Source organism: Gymnoscopelus braueri (genome assembly GCF_963280865.1).
Source record: "Gymnoscopelus braueri genome assembly, chromosome: 2".
Taxonomy (NCBI): Eukaryota; Metazoa; Chordata; class Actinopteri; order Myctophiformes; family Myctophidae; genus Gymnoscopelus; species Gymnoscopelus braueri.
The window spans coordinates 19931438-19953103 of NC_137604.1; the positions used below are offsets into that span (position 1 = coordinate 19931438).

The window sequence follows — 21666 nt, forward strand, 5'->3', positions numbered from 1 at the left end:
TTTTGGAATGGATGAAAGTGCCTGTCCTGTGGCTCCCATGGCTGTAGTTTATTGTTAAACCCATGTGTATTACTTTTTCCTATACCGGTACTTATACTTCCTCTTCATCTCATTCTTTATATAAACAGTGACTGTATAGTAAAAAGACAGTAACATGAGTGTTCATCGTTTAACTCGGACAGTTTACAAATGTAACAAAATGAACCTGTAAGGGTCAATTTGGTTTCATTTGTATACTCTGAGTTCAAATTAAATTACCTAAAATCTTGACTATTGTACACCTATGCGATGATTTACAGTCATGTCCTATAAGTCCATGTGGGCTGGGCACCTTTGGTAACCCCATGATAGAGCCTCTTAGCCATTTATTCATGCATAATTCACATTGCAGTTCCATATGCTGTAGCTAGACAGTCGGAAGTCCCAACGGGATTATATCTAGGTCTAACCACCTAGGTCTGTTGCGTTCTCTTTTATTAAGGTCAGCGTTTCAGCTTGAGAAAACACCTCACTGTACAGATACTATAGATACAGTTTCGTGCTGTTGCTGTGCCTTTCCTCTCCGCAGTCCAATCCTGTCATTAGTGACGCATGTCGTGTTTTGATGGATAGTCCCTCAGGCACGGCAGCACTTTTGGATGCCTGTGTGTGTGTGTGTGTGTGTTTTTGGGCGTGTTTATTATTTGTTTGTGTACATACTAGAGCAGTTGTGTTGTTTGTGTTAACAGCAGTGCTTCTTGGGTGGTGGTTGTTGTTGTTGTTTTCCATCTTTGACCTCTCAAAAAGACGTAGTTATTTTTGTACGTGCGCACTGTTTGGCAATGTCATGATGGCAGTGCACCACAGGTGCACTGCCATCATGCCCCTCCATCTGTCTCCAGCCCCCCTGGCTGTCACTCAGCCTTGCCTGCTCAGTCTCCATGTCCATGTTCCACTCATTATAGAGGTGACCATATACCTCTATACCTGTGACCATATATAGACTGCTAATTAGATAGAAACTAGAAAACACCACCCCACCCATTCCTTCATATTTATTTTAGTCATTTACTGTGGGTTGATTGTGGGTGGATTCATTGTTGCGTTATATCCCGTTTATGGTGAAACATCTGCAACTGTACATCGACCCCTCCCTTAGCAATCTGAAGATCAGTACATGCATGTCACAAGAACAGTTCTGGCTGCAATATCATTAGGAAATAATTCTTCTTCTAAAAAAACATTTTGTGTTAGCCTAAACATTTTGATTCATCAGATGCGTTGTGTTTACGCAGCAGGACGAGTTTGAATAGTGTCTGTCACAGAAAACGATGCTAGTCAAGACTGAGACTACATGAGTGTGTTGTTTACATGCACACATATGCTGATCTCAGCCCGATTTAAGGCAGTACTCTGGTTATTGGTCATCAAAAGTCTCTTGCACACCTGAATAAAAGTTGAATAGACACATACCGGTACAAATCTAAGAATCAAAAACACCTGCATACTTTCTTCTTTTTTCTACTTTTCTACTTTTTAAAAAGTTTTCATACGTTTAATAATACATTTATTCTTACATTTATTCTTTTTTGAGCAATTGAAGTAATTTGAAGACAAAGTACTCTGGATATTGAAATAGTCATGTGAAGAATCGGGATATGGTCTTAATCAGAAACAGATCCTTATTATGTAAACCCAGATTACTGATGTGATCCCATTAATGCTATGCATGTAAACACTGCCTTCAGGCACTCAGGTGGCGCAGTGATAAAGTAGCTGCCTGTCTGGGGGTTCGAATCCACCGCGGTGTGTTGAGTGTCTATATTATGAACGCAAATGGCCTGGGGAGGGAAGCTGGGCACCAGTGTGGGGTGTGATATTCGCCACTGCACGTACTCCTACGGGCTGGGGACGGCACCTGTCAGCAGGGAGTGTTGGGCAAGAGGAGCAGGACGAAGGCTCTACGACGTCCTCCCGGTGGGGGCTCCTCACTGGCAGGTGAGCCAGTAGGATACAACAGCAGTGTGTGTGGGGAGGAACCAATTGGCACAACGACAAAATTGGGGAGAAAAAAGTAAATCAAATAAATAAAAAAATAATAATAAAAAACATTGCCTTCGACTGGTATAGAAAGCCCCACCTATCTATCATCCCCAGTCTATCAAGCTCTAGTTACCATAATTAAATGAGATATTTCTATCCACTGTCTGTTTTTGATTGAGCTGGCTCCTGCACGGAAGCTGTCCTTTCCTTATCTTATCAATGTCTGAAGGCTAAAGCCTGATTTATGCGTTGTCACACAATGGTGGCGCTCGCCAAAAATAACAAGCCAAACAACATGACGCATTGCTTAGTGATGCATCGCAACAGGAAAAAAAGACAGCTTTGTAGACAGATGTTTGTGTACAGTAGCAATTACTGTCATATGATGTGTGAAATTGGCTTATTCGGAGTTTAATTGACGGCAGTCAGGAGGTGAGATAGGTTCTAATTTTCTGACATTTTCTGCATTGCCATTGCCAAGTGTGCCAGTGTGCCTCTGTGTGCGCAGGCTTGTGCACATACCAACAGACACAACAGGCCACACTGTTTCATTGTGCTCCGTAACCCTAAGGTGTTTCTGGCGAGCCCAATGAGATACACTTAACTCTCTGAAGGAAAGCTGGGGCTATCACGATTATGACATTTTACTTGACGATTAATTGTCGTACAATTATTGCAATTAAGGATTTAATTGTGTGTTGTTTGGCATTGAACATGTGAAATTAAATTACATTTATGTTTGCCTTTTAGGCATAGTAAACAAGCATTGCACAGGGCAGATATGACAAATAATTTGGAACATTTTCGATTAGGCGATTTATATAATAATTGTGACAGGCCTAAGTTAAACCTCACATATACTTAGTTATTGGGTGCACCGGAAACGGCAGATTTACAAGCTCGCAAAGCGTGGTGATTTGATTGATTGATTGAATACTTTATTGTAAAAAATTTAAACGGCACGGAAGTACAGTAAAACACTTGGGCTAAAAGGATAACACAAAAAGGTCCTGGGGTCCTACTGTGTGTATTCAATTCATCAACAGAGCATAAAATATTAACACATTAACTCACTGAGTGCCAGAATTATTTCTGGCTATTTCTGGCCTGTACGATTTAGATTTTCTTTTTTTTTCAAAGTAAAAAAAAAGTGCTATTGCTTAGGAAGCGAGATGCAGCCTTTTTCAGTTATAAGTTAAACAAGGAGTGGATGGAGCTGCAAATCTTCAGATAATGATATCTTGGGTTCTGAAAAAAACGTTTTTTTATTTTATTTTTCAAAAACACGTGAAACACGTTAATGGCACGTTGCACCATAGCGGTAAAACACGTGAAACACGTTAATGGCACTCAATGCGTTAATACAAGTCATCAAAAAATACAAATGGCTGGTCTGTTTATAAACTTTGTTTTTCAGAAACAATGCAAGGATTGATCTCGGCTTATTATTTCTATTGTGAAGATTTATTTAATAATATAAAATACGATAAAAACTATATCGTGGCAAGTTCATAGACATGGATTAAACCTCTTAAATCCCTCTCTTTTAACCTTTTTTTTTAATATGCCATTTTGTAGCATAAAACAAGGCTAAATGATGTCTTTCTTGCAGGGGCAGAGCTACACTCAAATGACACAAAAAATAAAACGTGTTCTGTTGCCAGTTGCGATGCAATGGACAAACCAAGGACAGCACATGTCACTGTGTACACTGTACAGTACATGAATCGATTAGCGAATGGTTCAGCACCACCACCGATGGACAGCGACAGGCTGTGTGCTGTGACCCACCACCATGCCTTTTATATACGGGTTAAAATACTCAAGAGAGCAAAGCAGAAATCTGTATGTTTGTCTGTATAGAAGCCATGCAAAGAGATAGCATGCACATATAATTGAATTGAATGACAAGCTACGTTGATAAGTGAGTTGTGATTTTATACACCACTCTCTTGTTAAGCAGTAACAAATTATTAATTTCTCACCAAATCTAGTTCTCTTTAAACTCTAAAAGACAAAGTAGACATGGCAGTCTTACATTACAACTAAAAACGGACAATATAAGCAACACAGACACGATCAGACAGTCAATGAGTCTCTCACACACACACACACACACACACACACACACACACACACACACACACACACACACACACACACACACACACACACACACACACACACACACACACACTAAAACTCACCAAATTGTTGTCTCTGCTTAGTCTAATCAATGCTGTAGTTCGATGAGGTCCTTGTTTTTATTCCATTATCCTTCGTAGAACAGTAATTAAACGGTACATAATAAACCAAGGTCCCATTTTAAAATGCCTTCCTCCTCTCCTTCATGTTAGCAAACCTGCCCCCCCCCTCAAAAGAAATACATAGAAATGGAGTCCACACAGTGGCACACACTGGATTAGGCTCCCACACTGTGTCTTCTTTAATTGATTGCCACCAAGGTGACGTTTTGAGCATCGCTGCTCTTCCTCAGACAAGACCTGGCAAACCTACCAACAACTTTGTCTTTGTCAATGTTTATGTCCCGTTCAACAGAGGGTGTTCTCCCTTGTGCCAGGCCTCATCTGTGTGCAATCGTCTGATCTAAGTCTAAGACAGCAGTGTCAATGAGACCCACGGTAGTGTTGACATACAATTAATCCATTTTTATTTATAATAACGGATGAGACTTGACAGTGATAGAATGAAGGACAGACAACTCACGACATACCAAGACAGATACTCGTAATCAACATATGACAGGTGACAGGTAGTCTTTTTTTTTTCATAATTTTTTTTAACAATGTACCCTGAAAAGGCTAAACAATCTGTTTCTTGTATGAACTGGGCTATATCAAAAGTCAAAGCCTTTTGAAACATTTAATGATTCAGAGTTTATCTTTTGTGTATCACGTTTCACCATGGTAGTGGCGTAGCACTTGGCAAGCTCACTAGTTGTGTACCTATTGAGTCAGCTGAGAACTCACCTAATCTCGTTGTCTTCATTGTTGGGTAATTTGCTGTTCATAGCAGTAAATCATACCCCAGTGTATTTTGGACATCAGCCAAGCCAGGAATGTGATGCACATTCTTTGTGAATGGCACAGAATGATGCCTATCTACGTCTTCAGCAATTGGCCCAGGATTAAGATGATGTGACAAACGGGTATCCAGGAAGTTTCCACAGCATTTCCGCAGGCCTATGTTCATATGTCCACAGAACAAGAACACTAGTTGTTTGGAACAGGCCACAACATCAATAGTAATCTGTGTAGTAATAATAGAATGAAGTTGCTTTTTTACATTACCACTTTTAGTTTGGCATTGCGTTAGCAAGAAACGACTTGTTTAAAGGAAATGTTTTTTAAAGAGAGTTTGAAAGCTGGATTGCAGCAGTCTACATCACATGTCTGGAGGGACAATTACTCTGCGATTCGTTTGTGCGTTGTTAGGCCAAACGGCTGACTATGGTGTGACTTGAGCGCAATACATACTCCTTCCGAAAATCTCCTGGTTTGGAAAGGCTTCCCGAACAATAGTTTGGCAAGTAATTCAGTCACCCACATTGAGTTTTATAGGGCCTATCGTAGTTTTATTAGCCTATCCCACCTACGCTAAAATGTACCTAAGAAGAAGCAGAGCTGGCGTACTCTTGTGTAAACCGAACAAGATGCTCTTTGATGGGTTAAAAATGAACAAAAATTGGTAAATGTCTGTTTACCTGAAATATGTCAGCTGTTCTTACAAGGGTACCGTGCCTTAGTACTGCAGATGAGACCACACAGGCACACACCCACTGGTAAGCTGGTCTTTTTTTGGTACACTAAAATATATCCAGAAGATTCTTAACTAGACATGTGTCTGCCATTATCAAATCTACCCGTCCTGCCTAAAACAACTTTGAGCTCCCCTTAGCTCGAAAAAATCTATGGGTAACAAAAAGAACCAGAAATCAGAGTTATGAATCAAAAGCCAAAATTAAACCACGAAGGCTTACTGTAAACACAGACAGCTGAGAAGCACTGTCTCCGTGACTTAAATCATTATGCCTACTTTGAGTGTGTGATTGTAAAGGCTGTTTCACACAGGAAGAAACTGACACGTCTAATCTTAAATGAGAGGCGACCGTTCAGTTAGGGCGGCACGGGCAATCTGACAGGCCCAGAGGAAGGCACAATGCTGTGAAATTTTCACATTCATGCATCTCTCACACACACACACACACACACACACACACACACACACACACACACACACACACACACACACACACACAGAGTTGTTGTGAACTTTTTTCTACAAGATGTGTAGAAAAAACGCATTTGTTCATATGAGGAGTGCAATGCGACCTTGAGGATCCAAGCAGTTACAGTATGTGGGTGTAGGCTCCCCATGTGAAAAGCCCTTAATGATTCAAACTATATCCCTATGCTAGATGAAATCCACTCACCACCATTGACAGGGAGCATTTGACAGCAGCACCTGCTTCTAGTTGTCTTTTCACTCATGACGCTTTTGTTATGTCTCTTGTCTGATCCTGGTTTTGATTCCGCAATCATCGGTATCAGATACACCAAATCCCCCTGTGCAACTCTTCCCCCATGAGAATACACCACACCCTCCCCCTCAGTCCTGGATGTCAACGCTATGCGACTGTGTTATCTTGAATAACACACACACACACACACACACACACACACACACACACACACACACACACACACACACACACACACACACACACACACACACACACACACACACACACACACACACACACACACACACACACACACACTTTCCACTAAAGGATGTATCTGGATGGGGACATGGGATAGATAACCTGTTTACATGTCTCTCTCGTGTCATGTCACATGTCCTAGACCCCTGTCACGTCACATGATCAGGAACTAACAAAGGACTCCCATTTCCTTTTCCTCTGTGGAGGAAATGACAAGATAGGATTGATCTTTTGTTCTGTCCTTCAGGATGGACACTGATACGACGTTTTAAAATAGATGACATGTTTTATAAAGGGTTGGAAGTCCATGTAATGCCCCAGTTCAAGACATTTAAATACCATGTGTTGTTGTGTCTTTCATCAGATGATGTCATACTCTAGTGTTTCACTATTATTTATCACCTTCAGTGATGTCATCCTTTTTGCAGCTAAAGGAAGTGGCGATGCACTGAAGATGATGTCACCAATTAGGGCTGTCTGTGAAGTTGCTCTGTTCTGGAAAAATCTACTCCATGGCGACGGGGGAAGTGACAAATAAGCCTGCAGTATTTTCTTCAAATGTGCATGTGGGTTAGTAAAAAAAGCAATTAATTCAATAATTAGCGCTCCCTATCGAGGATCAGGCGCAGAAAACATGACCATCGTTAGTGTTTGTGAGGGCAGTACAAAAAAATCAAAAAAGAATCACAAGAACATTTTCTTGTGATTTATCACAAGAAAATCTTTTTAATCTTCAGTCGTCCCCTTTGTTACCGTTTATAACTCTGTCCAGATTGAATCAACACAGGCAATCATAGCTTATGTCATTGCGTCCGCCATGCCAAGTCTGAGCAATATTTTCATTGGCACAGCTGTGACTGACTGTAGCAGTGATGCAGTGATACTTGGAAAGCTGTGCTAGTCCAGCCTGCTACTTTGGGCTTGTTGTTCTGTAAAGTTGCTTGTAAATATTGGTAGTTGCGGGTTGCTTTTATTTGGGCCTGTTTCCTAATGTTGTTAAACCAGTGGTTCTCAAACATTTTCATGGCAAGGACCCCCAGATTAATATGTATTTGTCAGCATTTGTCTTTTTTTGTTTGTTGAAAATAGCAGATCTACAAGCTCAAAACGTGGCTCATCGCATTGTGATCTTGTAGATCGGCTATTTTCAAATAGCTGTAGCCTAGTCGCTTCTTTTGAGCTTGTTTTCATATACCTGGTTTCTTATTGCTCTCGCATAATCTCTCTACACTGGTAGGTAGATACTGTGCTTTGTTGATCCCTGGAGGAAAATATGTGGTTGTCATGCAGCACCACAGAAAGAGGAAACATGGTATACATACAGTAAACAAGACAAGACAACACACATACTTACTGAACTGTGACAAGAACCGCTATAGGAGTAGTTCACCTTTAAAAATTACTTATTTTCTATCAATTACACACCCCATGAAACCTTTTTTTTTTTCCTAAGGCAATAATTTGTTGACTGGGTGGCTGTTCAGTGGGAGACTCAATTGTGTCTCCTACCGGTCATCAAATTATTGCCTCAGGAATGTGACAAAATCTCCACTTTTTTGGGTGAAGTAGTCCTTTAATGCTACTCCAGTCTGTAAGCACTTAAGCTGTACTTTGTCATATGACAAATAGCAGAAATAGCAAATGTACAAATCTACAATCGCATCACAATTGGCTATTTATGCAGATTGGATATTGTTGCTATTTTTGCAACTTCGTGACACAAAAACAGAGAAACTACATTATGATCAATACAGTCGTCAGCAACGCACAAGTTGAGTTGTTGAAGTGAACATTTCACACCCACTGTGGACGGAAATCATAGCTAAATGTAGGTGTATGTGAAGTTCACATAAGGTTCACAATACATTTGTGCACACCAACTTGTTTCAGAGCTAAATTATCTATAATTTGGCTTGCTAGTTTGTGGCTGCAAGTTTTCACCAAACAGTATATCCAGAGCTTCATCTATGTGTACGCACATTTAGAATATGTGCCTGTGTCACCGAAGAATTATTAACCACACAAACAATTTGAGTGTTGGAGACTAACAGGAGTTTACTTCAATTTCACAGGCTTAGTGTTCTCTGCTTGGACTTGTCAGTTTGTGGGCTGGATGCCGTTAGCCCGTATTTACATGTACCCCCACAAGCAACTCAGCTACCGCTGGGATTGGTTTGGAACAGTCTACGGTGAAGATTGAAATAATGACTCCTGCAGGCGATAACGTAATCCACGTATTTAGCAACACAGCCCCCAAAGACAGCTGTGCCAAGGCGGCAACTTGTGAAATTCAAGTCCTCACGTGACTAGCACAAACAGACTTATTCATTGGGTCAGGTCCAGGCTAGTCCTATCCTACCCCTTATGAACTGAACCCGGCCCTCAGTGTACTACTATCCTCCCGCTTAATACAGCTATGTGGGTGATCTGCTAAGATAGACTTTATAGACCATGGCTGTCTGCCAGGGCGGAGTGTAGATCCACCCACGGGAAAGAGTTAGACAGGACTGCTGTCATCTTTGACCGCCAAATTTTGAGAGAACTACATGTGTAACAAGGCTGGGCAATATATAAATATTGTATTGATATCGTGATATGAGACTAGATGTCGTCTGGGATTTTGCATGTCATAATATCGTGATATTATGATATGCAAGTGTTGTCTTTTCCTAGTTTTATTTAAAAAAATTGTCAATGTTTTCCAAAATAGTGAAAATATAAGATCTACAAGCTCACAGCTGGAGCTTGTAGATTGGTTTCTTTTGCTATTTGGGAACAATTCATTTAGATTTTGTCCATATCACCCAGCTCTATCGTGTAATGAGTGTGATCTAACGTCTCAGATGATAATCTCAAGTGCAAATGTATATGAGGGAAATTTCAAGCTATTACAAGATAAAGTTGTCAATGGACAGAATATGTTGTGTAGGAGAGGTTCGGTATCACAAGCTGCATGCGTTGTACAACCAGTTGAAGTTCCTTCCTCTTGGAGATTTGGGGAAAACGCTGTAAGGAAGCTGCATGTGTCTTTAGAACCATCCGGTTGGTAGTGTTTCTTCAAACAAAGCCTCTTCTTGTATAAGCTGGCTGAATGGATTATCATGTACTTGGGCTTTGGGTTCAGGGGGCGTCGTGTGTGTGTGTGTGTGTGTGTGTGTGTGTGTGTGTGGCAGGTTCAGGGGCTTTTTGTAGGTGTGGTGGGTGGGATTCCCCTCCTATAAGCTGACTCTGCCTTGCATGTGAAGACTTTTTAGTACACCATGCTCTGGTTGAACGAAGGTAAATTACAGATGAAGGAAAAGACATGGAAAGAGAGGATTAATTTGTTTGTGCAGTAATAGAGGAAGGAGATGCAAGAGTGGATGGAAGGAGACAGACATTAACCGCATGAACCCTGGGGTCCCTATTCTGGGCATGTCATAATAGGCGAACGTACTGTGAAAATAGATCAACTATTTTTGGAGTGAAAAAAGGATGGAACCAAGTATAGACCCCTGGGGGACCCTGGTCAATTAAATATACAGGAATTAAGTGATTTAAAATAGGTTTGTCATCTTGGGCGTGGAGCGGAGGGGAAAAGAGAGCCAAGAGGTGTGTGTGTGGGTGGGGGTAGATGGAGTGAGATAGACAGGTTGATTGATAAGAGAGACAAGTGGATCAGGGAGGGTAGAGACAAGAACGATGCACTGAAAATCTCAATCTCCCCACTTAGAAAGTCGTCTGCTGTATCTTCCACAATTGTAATTCCCGTCCAAGAAGCTGTAAGCTACCAAAGTTTTATCTTTCCTTACCTTTGCTTACGTCTGTTCTGCTTTCAGTGTGACGCCGAAATATTTTGACTTCCAAATAATTATCTGACATGGTTTGATTTTTTATTTTATTTTATCCTCATGGCAAACGCATCAATACAGCCAAAATGATGGGCAAGTGGACTAATTCACTTAAAGGGATATTTCACTTTCAAAACAAATTTGGGTAATTTTATCGTCTACTCTGGCTTTTGGGAGCACCCCGGACAGTTTTTAAGTTGCTTGATTCAGTATTTAGATATTTTATATTCATTTTATCAGACACGCCCCCTTCCCATACAAACCCAGTACCCATTGTACATGTACATGTTAAAAATGGAGTTTGACGTTATAATGGGTTTGTTTAGGAAGGGGGCGTGTCTGATAAAATAAATATAAAATATCTAAATACTGAATCAAGCAACTTAAAAACTGTCTGGGGGGCTCACAAAAGCCTGAGTAGATGATAAAATGAACCAAAAAAGCAGCTAAATACAATCCTTATCAGTATTTTTGTCATGTTTTTTCTTACACTGGTGGAGGCATTTGTCTTTATGACGTGCGTGTTAATAACTGCGTTTGCATATGCGTGTTCTGTTAGTGTACCGTGCATGCAGTACATGCATGCGTGTGTGCCTGCATGCAGAACTCTAGATTTAAGAGCAGCTGTGTTTATCCAGGCTGGCTTTGTGACCCGGTGCCTGTCTCCACTCCCTGCCTGCAATGCTATTCTAGCCATCAAGATTGCACTGAACTGCTTTCTCTCTCTCCCCACCCAGGACGTCCGTCCATCCATCCATCCAGCATGCACTACACTACATTTGTAGTTTGGGCAAAGGCCCAACGTAGAGGTTGTAAGAGTCTGTGACTTGTTAAGACTTAGCTAGACAATGAGTCTATTCACATCTTTTATCAAAACACATTTTAAGTACCGGTAGTAGCCTAATACCTTCAATTTTAAAACTTTGACTTCGTCTTTGGACCAGCATACTCTAGTCTACATCAGTGGTTATCAACCTTCCAAAAGACCCCCAGTTTGATTATGCTTTTAGGGCCATGGGCCCCCATTTGATATATTTTTTGTATCTCTGGAATTCCAATCTACACTGTGAAATCGTCAGGGTTCATTTACGTAACTCTTGCGTTACAGACCCGTAAGTGTCCATTTGGTTTCTTCCTAGCTATCAGTCATTTAGCTGGAGACCCCCCTCAAGGACCCCTGGGGGTCCCTGGACCCCATGTTGAGAACCACTGGTCTACATGCATCATTAATGTAATGGCCAGCCAGGCCAGGAGAATGTAGTGTTTGCATTGCAAGTAATATTTGGAAGTAATATCCTTTTATTTCAAGATCGTAAAACACATTTTGAATATATCTAAGACCTTGCCATAATAGCCTTGCAATAAATTAGCCTAGACTTAATGATTGATAATGATTGATCAACCCAATGTAGATCTTTAGCTTCATCAAATGTTGAATTACAACAAACTATACTAGGGGGCAGCTATTAGGCTACATCACTTACTGTATGATGGATGTTGCTGCGTGGCAGTGGACGGCTGCAGCCAGACTTTCTGAGGGATTAGGGACCTTTTAGAGTGGACTGCAGCACAGACAGAATCACACCATCGCAAAACTGCTGCTATCAGGGGAAAATAATCTACCTTTTATGATCCCATTTGCTTTTCAGCCAAGTGGGCCAGGGAGCAGCACAGGGTTATTGGGCGGACAAACTACTTACAGTTGAACCTGAACATTTAATTGAGAGTGAGCTAACGCAAGCCTGCGAAACACTTCATTCTGCTTCTGAGCCGAGCCACTGTATATTTGAATCAATGTTCAAATGCAAGTTGATGTAATTTCAGGTAATTTCAGAAATGTGCAACCATGGATGCCATTATTTGTAGTTCCATCTTTTGCATTGATGGAATACGGCAAGATCCTTCTGCATTAGTTGAGGATTACTGACTGTGCATAGTACTGTGGAATGGAACAGAGGACAGATACAGGTAAGAGATTCGGAATAAAAAATAAATAAAAGCAAAAGCGCCAGAGTAAGCAGTAATCCAAGGACGGAACAGATTGCATGGGGACATATATACCTTAAGGGCTACCAGGACAAAGTACTGACCGAGTTGTTCAGTCTTGTGCAGAGGCTAGCTCATCATAGAAGGGGTGAGAAGAGGGGTTCATCAGGGGGGGTTTCTATCCTCCCCTCTGCAACCACCTCCAGATTGTCCTAACTACAGAGATAGCCTTCCTCATCAGCTTGCTCGGCTTGTGTTAATGTTACTGTAGAGGCCCTCAGAGTTGTCAGTCGTGTCTAGTTTATTGTTCATGTGTACTCCTGGAACTTGTAGATGTCCACCATCTCCACCTCCTCCCCTCGGATGGTGGTGATGGGAGTTGGGGGATCTCTTCTTGCTCTCTCGGTAGTCCACCCGACCGCCAGCTCCTTGGTCTTGCCTGAGTTGAGCTGAAGGTAGTAGTTTGCCCTCCATTCTAAGAAGCTCTCCCCCAGGGCTCTGTACCCCTCCATGTTATCTTCAACAATGCAGTTGACAATGATTTAACAAGTTGTCACTCATGCAGAGAATGTTGTCTGCTGATGTTTCCTGCTCAGTGAACACTCTCCTGACAGGCTGTCTTGCTCTCATTTGTCCTTGGGTCTGCCTTTTCTGTCACAGTGAATGACTTCCGATACACAAACTGGGCTGGTTACCGAGGAACATACTTTGACCCCTTTATTGAAGCTTCATTTTTAGGCTCTGCTCATCATCAGCTGTCTTGATCCCTTTCACTCCTCCCACTCTATCTCTATTTCCCTCTTCCCTTTTCTCTCCCTATTCTCTGCCTTCCTTCCTTCATCTTCTAATTATCCTCATTAGCACTAACGGGACAAATCCTGAGATTATGTAACAAGTCAACAATCAGCAGAAAAAGGCCAGTGGCGTGGGGCATGTACACGATGTCCACCAACCGCTTCACATCTGTGGAGACCGTGTCTCCTCCATCCGTGACCCTGGGTGGCGTTGCTGTCACAGCGTATATCTGAGCCCCCCTGAACAAATCCAATTAATGAGATGTGTGGTGGGGTGGGGGTGGGGGGGAGGGGGTTCGCCCAATGTGAAGAAGCAGAGCGAATTAACATCGGCCCCGTCTTTCCTTTTTTAATGAAGCAGTGTGCCTTATTGCCAGTCTTGAATTCCAAGCTCAAAAGTTGACGACCTGGAAGTGCTCCCTGTCTGACAGAGATTATACCCAGCTATACCCCCCCCCCTCCACACACACATACACCCCTTATGAAGTGGGATTTTACAGCAGTAGCCAAATTGGTTTTGGTAGGAGGACTTTTAAGATGAATTGGGCTGTGGGTTTATATAATTAGGGTAATGGGGGCATAGCTACGTCGCCGATGAGGCATCAGTCTCAGAACACTACAGACAAACACACTGTCAGCAGGACATGTTATGTAAGTGTGCTGGTCTCCCTTTTTGTCTGCCTGCAGTATAGTTCACTCAGGGCAAATGAAGCCGAAGCCACATAATGCAAATGCGATGTGAGGCACAAACACATGTTTGTTGTTCCAAGGTCTCTCTCTGTACGAGACGAGTCATGATCAGCATGTCACTGTAGATCGATGCTAAGGGCTCTTGAACTAGCCTGGCTCCAGATCATAGACCCCGCCCACCCTCTGTGGACTCACGCTTCAGCCTGATAATCAGGCTAGGCTTGAACACCCATTGACTCCAGTACAGACTGTGCCTTTTCAGCCTTCAGCTACATTTGTACATGTGGTCATAATAACAAATGACATAGCATCTAGCGTGCAGGGTTTTTTCCTTGCTCAGAATTGGCCTTTGGGGGGTGACTTGACCCACGACAGTGTCATGATCCGTACACGCCGGGAGACAACTGTGTGCAGCAGTAAAGGCAGTTACCTTATTTGACAGAAATCTATGTATTTTCCTGTTATTTATGATTGTTAGATAAACAAAAATGACTATTATGCTTGTAGAAACCTCAATGAACAAAAATGGTTTGCATTTTCTTTATTAGAATCTTGGAATGTGGAGGGGGGGATTCCTCTATGCAGGAATACCCCTGCAGCATGTTAGGCCTCTGTCTGCACTTTGTACAGCTAGGTATGTATGACAAAAGGCTCCACTAAATGGCATGCTATATGTTCAAATACATCTGAGGCAGCCGTGCAATGGAATGGCACGTCTCTTTGAAATTCCATATTTCCTAATAGCCAATTATCATTAAGTTGGAATGTGGGCGTTAGCACCGTTAGTAATAACACACGTGACGTGCTGCCCGTAGCCCTCATGTACAGTCAGTTATGGGCTTCTATTGGGAGCCGTCTTCCCTACTGTTGACACAGTTGGTGTTTGTGCAGATGACAGAGATGGCTATCAAGGGCAGGTCAAGTCCCCCAGGCTGCCTATACAGCCCTGCTGTACAATTTCAGACCCAGCCCACTCCCATAATGGAAACTGTAGAGGAGAACACACACGTAGAGAAACCTCCACGCACACACGTGACCACTCGTACACACCTCTTTGGCTCATATACACAGTCAAATCCTCAGCGTCAGCTTAATGTGACTCTGAGAGGGTACCAATATAACCAAATGGATCAGAGGATCATTTGGTTACATTTGTACCCTCTCAGAGTTACAAATGGATGAAGTAACCCTTTGGAGAGAGAGAATGAATTAAGACCATTTCCAACAGAATCTCCTCCTGGAAATAATGTGTGGGATTCGGAAGACCAATGTTTTTACATCTCCATCATCAGCTAGTTGATTAGGTACTTAGGAAAGAATTTTACTCGAACTTTGACACATGGGTAAATTCAAGTCAGGCCTTCACATAAACAAAAACACGAATGATTACTGTAGTATCATTCTATTTTTTTTACATTTTGATTAGTCTGTGTTGTATGTAAACTATATTTCCAAAGCAAATGAAAAGGCTTCACGCTGCCCTTGGCGAGACTACAGGGAGAAGACTCCCCTTTCATTTAGCTTCTTCATGCCTAATTTGTGTTTTTCGTCTGTACGAAAGACTTCAAATACGGATATTTAAACCAAACGTGTCTGCATCTAATTGTTACACTGTCTGTTTTCAAAGTGCTGAGCCTCAGACAGAAAATATAATGTGGACATGCGTTTTTATTGGATTGCAGTATCCGCCCCACAGAGCATGCCTCAGAAGACCAGGATGCAGAGAGTAATCATGTGTTTTGTCTGTTTTCATCCCAGCTGCTGAGACGGCATTAACTGTAGAACCGGATCAGGCATCCATCCCCTGAGAGGTAAGGATTACAACATCAACAAACTACCTTTTAGCGACTTAAACTAGTAAAGCACCTGTTGATTGGGTCAACACGGCAACTGACCAGAGTATTATTTGACACCATTAACATTCATACTCCTTTTCAGCGAGGGAAGCACTAGAGTGGTATCAAATGTAGCCTGTAAGCTTTGAGGTGGAGTGGAGAGTTCCCGTCAGTCTCTCTGCTCCTCCGTACTCCTTTCAAGGACAAGTAAAATAAATGAGTGACCGCTTTTTGGAAAACCTTGAACAAATGACATGGATTTAGTCAGCGGTAACCTAATGGGTCTGTCCTGGCCAGACGTTTTACTGGTCTGGAAGTGATTCCGTAGGGGAAACGGTGACAGGCTTGTCTTGCTCTCTTTTTTTTCCCTCTCCGTTGTGGTCGGGAGAAGTGACCAAGGATCGTTCACATTCATCATACGATGACTTACTGTCCTCTGTTTATTAAGAACACACAGCATGATGGATGAAACCACCAACTCTGGGAGTGTAAACATGGACCCAAAAGGGTCTTAACTTGAACTCCCAGAGTTAGAGGGACGGCTATAGCTGTGTGGGTAGAGAGGCCGTCTGGGAATCGTAATGTCGCCGGTTTGAGCAGTCATCTACTGGGTGCAGCAGTAAAAGCAATGTCCCCTCCCCCAGGCACCAGAAACTATACCCTAACTTTCGCTTAATGTCATTCAGCGTAGTTTTCTGTTGCCGTGCCACCGCTCCTGATTCAAAGGAATGTGGGGTCAAGTGTCACTACATGTCAAGGAATGACGGTGAACCAGCAGAACCTTTAGCTGGCCTTTTTCTAAAGCTCACATTTCCAACCGCTGTCTTTTCTAACCGCTACACCCTTCCTACACTTGCATTTAAAATCTCACACCGCTACTTTAGCCGCTACTAAATCTTCAAGCTGATGTTTTGTCCAATTCAGTGGGGGGAAACAGTAGACTGTTGTTATCCCGTCCACATAACAGTAAGATAGTGAGAAAACACCTGCTTATTTCACCGCCAGCCCTCCGGGACATGAGACATTTAATTGCATTTCCTGCACGCGAACACGCCACCGACCACAGCTGCCACACCTCATTTCCATTTTTTCCTCCTGAAACGCTCCCCTTCGCGTACTTTTCGTCAACTGTACTTGAAGCCTGCAAAGTCTCACTTGCTACAGTGTAATAACATTTACAGTGCTGTGATAATCCCTTTCGACCTGTTAGATTGTCCATAGTGACACCAGAGCAGTTGGTGGTGTTTCATTTAGCCACTCTCCCCTTCATTCCTTCTTTCAAACACTCTCCCTTTCTTTTCTACCCGTTTCCTCACCCCTCTATTTTGTCTTAATACTCAACAGTCAAATCCTCAGTGATAATGTTATCCACCTGAGAGTGAACAAATGTAACCAAATGGACATTTAGGGGTCTATTTGGTTGCATTTGTGCACTGTCAGAGTTAATGCTGCAGTCCTCTCCTGCGTGGAAGACCATTCATCTACCGCTCATCCAAGATGCAATCCCCTCTTTTGCCAGGGGAGACATTGTAAATCTGAGGTTCAGGCAGCACTACTTGTCAGCCAGTAGGTGGCCTACCCAACACCAGGGCCTATATACAGTATCTCAAACTAAGCTCACATTTCATATCACACACACCATACAGTAAGAACTCCTGTAACTTATTTTTTTTTAAATAACGGAAAAAAAAGTTAGATTCAACTAATTATTCACAAACAAGAAACAAAAAAAATGTAAAGTTTTTTTTTTTAATAAATAAAAATATTTTTTTTCTGAATGCTTGGCCAGGGACCACCTGCAATACCTCAGTCGGTTGAAAACCCCTGTCTCAAAGGATAGAGAGACCATGTCCAACCACTGCAGATTTGCTAGTTAGATTGGATTAACCACTTGAACCCTAGTGTCTATATTCTGGGGGGAATGTTAGCCAAAAGTAGCAGATCTACAAGCTCACAATGCGTCGCAATGCGACGTATTGTGAGCTTGTAGATCGGCTTGTAGATCGGCTCAAAAAAAAGAAAGTCTACACTTTATAAATACTCCATACAGGATTGGTCAAAATAAAGTTGTTCTCATTCAAATCTGTTCAGGATTGCAGCTTTAAATGAACACTGAGGGTTTTACTGTGTAGGACTGTCCCCTCTTTCTGCCTTTGTCATTGTCTCTCTCTTTCCATATACTGTATGTCTCTCCGGTGGGATAGTTTTTAGAGCATCTCTCTTGTCTACCCACTAGTCCCAGCCCAGGTTGGCCTCCTGCCCAGGACAGGAGGCCGCTGGGCCAGGGAACAATACAGAGACACTTGCTGACGTGTCTTATTATGTCAAATACCTCTGGGGATGGTGTTGCAAAGTAAGCCAGGCCACAGCTGGCGTTCCCCCTATCGCTGCACCGTGTCCCCATGCGGGGACCTTAACTTGCCAAGGTTAGTGGCTGAATGAATGTACTCTAAAAGATTATCACTCAGACCTTGACATACTGTACATATTGTGTACTGTATCTGTAGCTGATGCAGGTATACGTACATGTCGGTTATACTGTGGTGTGTGTACTGCTTATGCAATACCCTCGACTGGACACTTTGTTCTCTCTGACTTATCGGGATTCTCACACAGGGCTGGAAACAGTCTGGAAAATGAATTTTGTTATTTTGAAGAATAATAATCTTCATCTATAGAGATTTAAAGCCTAGCAAGGGGGCTGGTGATATAGCATAAGTGACAAACGTAGCAACAATAGCCGATCTACAAGCACACGTTGTGAGCTTGTAGATGTACTTTTTTTGAAATATTAAAAAACATTTTAAATCATCACAGTACAATGTTATTGTCACAATACCGATATTGAGGTATTTGGTAATTGTGATATTTGATTTTGTCCATAGGCCTATTTCCCAGTCCTAGCAAACATTCACTTTCAGCATGTATCACACTGACCAGAGGCACATCGCTGTGCTTAGGAAATGGAAAACATTTATGATGTTGGGCTGGAGAAGGGTGGAGCATTTGAAAATAACATTTGGCGTAGACTGCATGTAAAACGGATGTTCCTGAATGCGTGTCCGGCACTGTCCGCCTTTACAACTTTACTTGAATTGTGTTAAAGTTAATTTGTTGTGTGTACAGTATATGTATTCATACTCTATGTTTGGACTATGAAATGTCCTCGCTGAGGATATAAAAATTCTCTAATCTAATATAATCTTGTTTGAAGAACTGCCAGCCACATTCTGTTGATTAGTGTCTGACTCTTTTGTTTCATAATAATGTCCCTCTCATTGGACGCTAATGATGTTATATGCTTTGTGATTTATACACGTACATGCAATTTGGAGGGAAAATGACAACTAAGCCATCTGGCTAAGCTCCATTTATAAATTACTGAACGGCAACAGAAAGTAGATTAATGACTGATGTCATAATCCAGTTAATGAGTTGCATAGTTCACTGTGTGATTTACTATATCCTGTCCTGATTGTTGGTTTGTAGAAGAAATAGACATTGTGCCTGCTCATTCCTTTGTGTCATAGTAAAGTATTGCTGCGATTAATGCGAGTTAACTATGGTCAGATAAGTATAACATCCACAACACCCCCATTTCTCAGTGGTTTGTAAGTTTGGATTTTTAGCCCTGTTAGCAGCAGGGATCTAATGCCTGATTTATACTTGGTTGGTTGCACGCTGTGTCGTACACCTAAAATAACAGATTTACAAGCTCACTAAGTAGGCGAACTGTATAACAGGGCTTTACGAGTGGTAATGTCCGTCAATACATCTAGTGACGAACAAAAAGTGGTCCATCCAACAAGATATCCATGGCCTTTCGTCCTCTCTCTTTTACCCCCCCTCCCCTCTCCCCCCCCCCCCCTCTCTCTCTCTCTCTCTCTCGTTAATGTATTCCATTCCTGTAAGGCAGTCTAATGTGACTAATATCCAGGAGAGGAGAGAGAGGGGGAACAAACAAACCAGACATTCTCCAGGGTTGTGAGGGTGTCCACACTGAAACATGCCCCCTGCTGCAAAGACTAGATTCAACATAACTTTATTGTCTGTCACAAGTAAGAGAAATGTGTCTTTGACTACTAGGCTCAGCAGTGCATATTAAAAACACATTTACTAACACCCACGGTTTAAACTACAACTGACCAGACCAGTGTTAACAGGTCAGAATACAGTGCCTGTTTCAAGTTGTTCAGAGTGCTGATCGCAGGGAATAAAAACTATAATTTTGAATCGGCCTTATGGTGGCGCTATAACAGCCCGATTTGTGTTTTTACCTATAACCTTTTTTACCTATAACTGGACAGATTTTGTCCAAACAACACGCAAATCGGTACACATTATCTCTGTAGTCATGTGATCAAGACAGACTGTCCGAATTTTCATATTCCATCCTGATTGACGAATTTTGAACCTCGCTGGCCCACAATAACCTACCTGACTTTTTCTAGTTTCTGTGTCTTCTTTCCAACCATACTTCCCAAGGGTACATTTTTATACTTTATCCTCTCTCCCACGTGTTTTACACACTCAGAGTTACGGTCAGGATTTTACTGTATAGTGCTTTTTTCAGCAGCACCCTGTTTCTGCGTGACATTGACAATCAAGAGCAGCTACCCAGTATTATCTCATCCTTCTACATTTGGCCACTGGGCAGCTTGTCAGGAACAACGGGGGCTTATGGGAAGGTGCTTAGGGTGACCTCAGCGGTAGTTGAGGGAGGGGAGAACATTGTCCATGTTCACTCGCCACACCCATATTTTCTCTGGCAGTCTAGAGAGACATAATCAACTTTATGATAATACACTTAATTTATACTCTGTAGCTCTAAACAAAGTTACTAAGTGCTTTACATAAAACTGATGAAAATGAATGAAGAAATAAAATAATTAAAACATGATAAGAAAACAAGGCACGACGTATAAAATGTAATGTGCAGTGTTGAGTTACAGCATTAAGGTGCTCTAGTCTAGACAACAGTCAGCCACTAGATGTCACACTCCATAAAGTTGGCATAAGGTTCCTTATTTCCCTGAGTCACATCTAAGGCAGCATTCATGCACTTTGCAATCCTGCAATGTGGCGCCTGCCTTGGCTGTCAGCTTACAGATGTAAACAAAACCATTATTTTGGACCTGTAAAATTATTAAAATCATTATTGTAATGTCACAAAAATCATGTAATCATCAATCAAAAAAGTTAATTTTGAGATGTAATAAGAAGAGAAAACAGTGACTTATCAAGCTTGAGCTCCTCAGGCAGGTCATTCCAGAGTCGAGGAGCCCCGACAACAAAGGCACGGTCACCCTTTGTCTTCAGCCTGGACTCAGGAACAACCAGCATGAGAACCTCAGGCTGCAGGAGTTAATAACTCAAAAACGTAATCATGAAGTGCAAAAAGTAATCAGTAATCAATCCTAAAACAGACCAACCATTGTGCGGAAGTTAAATTTTTTGCAATATACAGTATGTTCTCTTCTCCTGGTTTTAGTTAAAAATATAGCAGCAGCATTCTGTACAATTTGGAGCCTAATAATAAATAAACAAAAACATCTTTATTTAAGTGTCTTAACCACCTGGCAGCCTTCCATTCACGTCCACCTTGCTGTGTCCCTTGCTCCTCCCTCCAGGAATGACTGACTGTGATACTTTGATGTGTGCATAAATTCAGCCGTGTCCTCCAATGCCACTTTGACGTGGCAGTGGCGGAGAGGGAGCTGGCATGACAATAGCATAGTGTTCCTGCTGTCTGCCCTCATTGCTCT

General features: G+C 42.0%; 1 protein-coding gene across 1 annotated transcript in view; it reads left to right on the forward strand.

Moving 5' to 3' along the window:
* The window catches only part of add3a (adducin 3 (gamma) a), a 133381-nt gene that overhangs the window by 11281 nt on the left and 100434 nt on the right, over positions 1-21666 (forward strand). The window contains exon 2 of the mRNA XM_080453841.1: positions 15825-15877. The gene's annotated coding sequence lies outside the window, so the exon portion shown is untranslated. The remainder of the gene's footprint in view (positions 1-15824; positions 15878-21666) is intronic.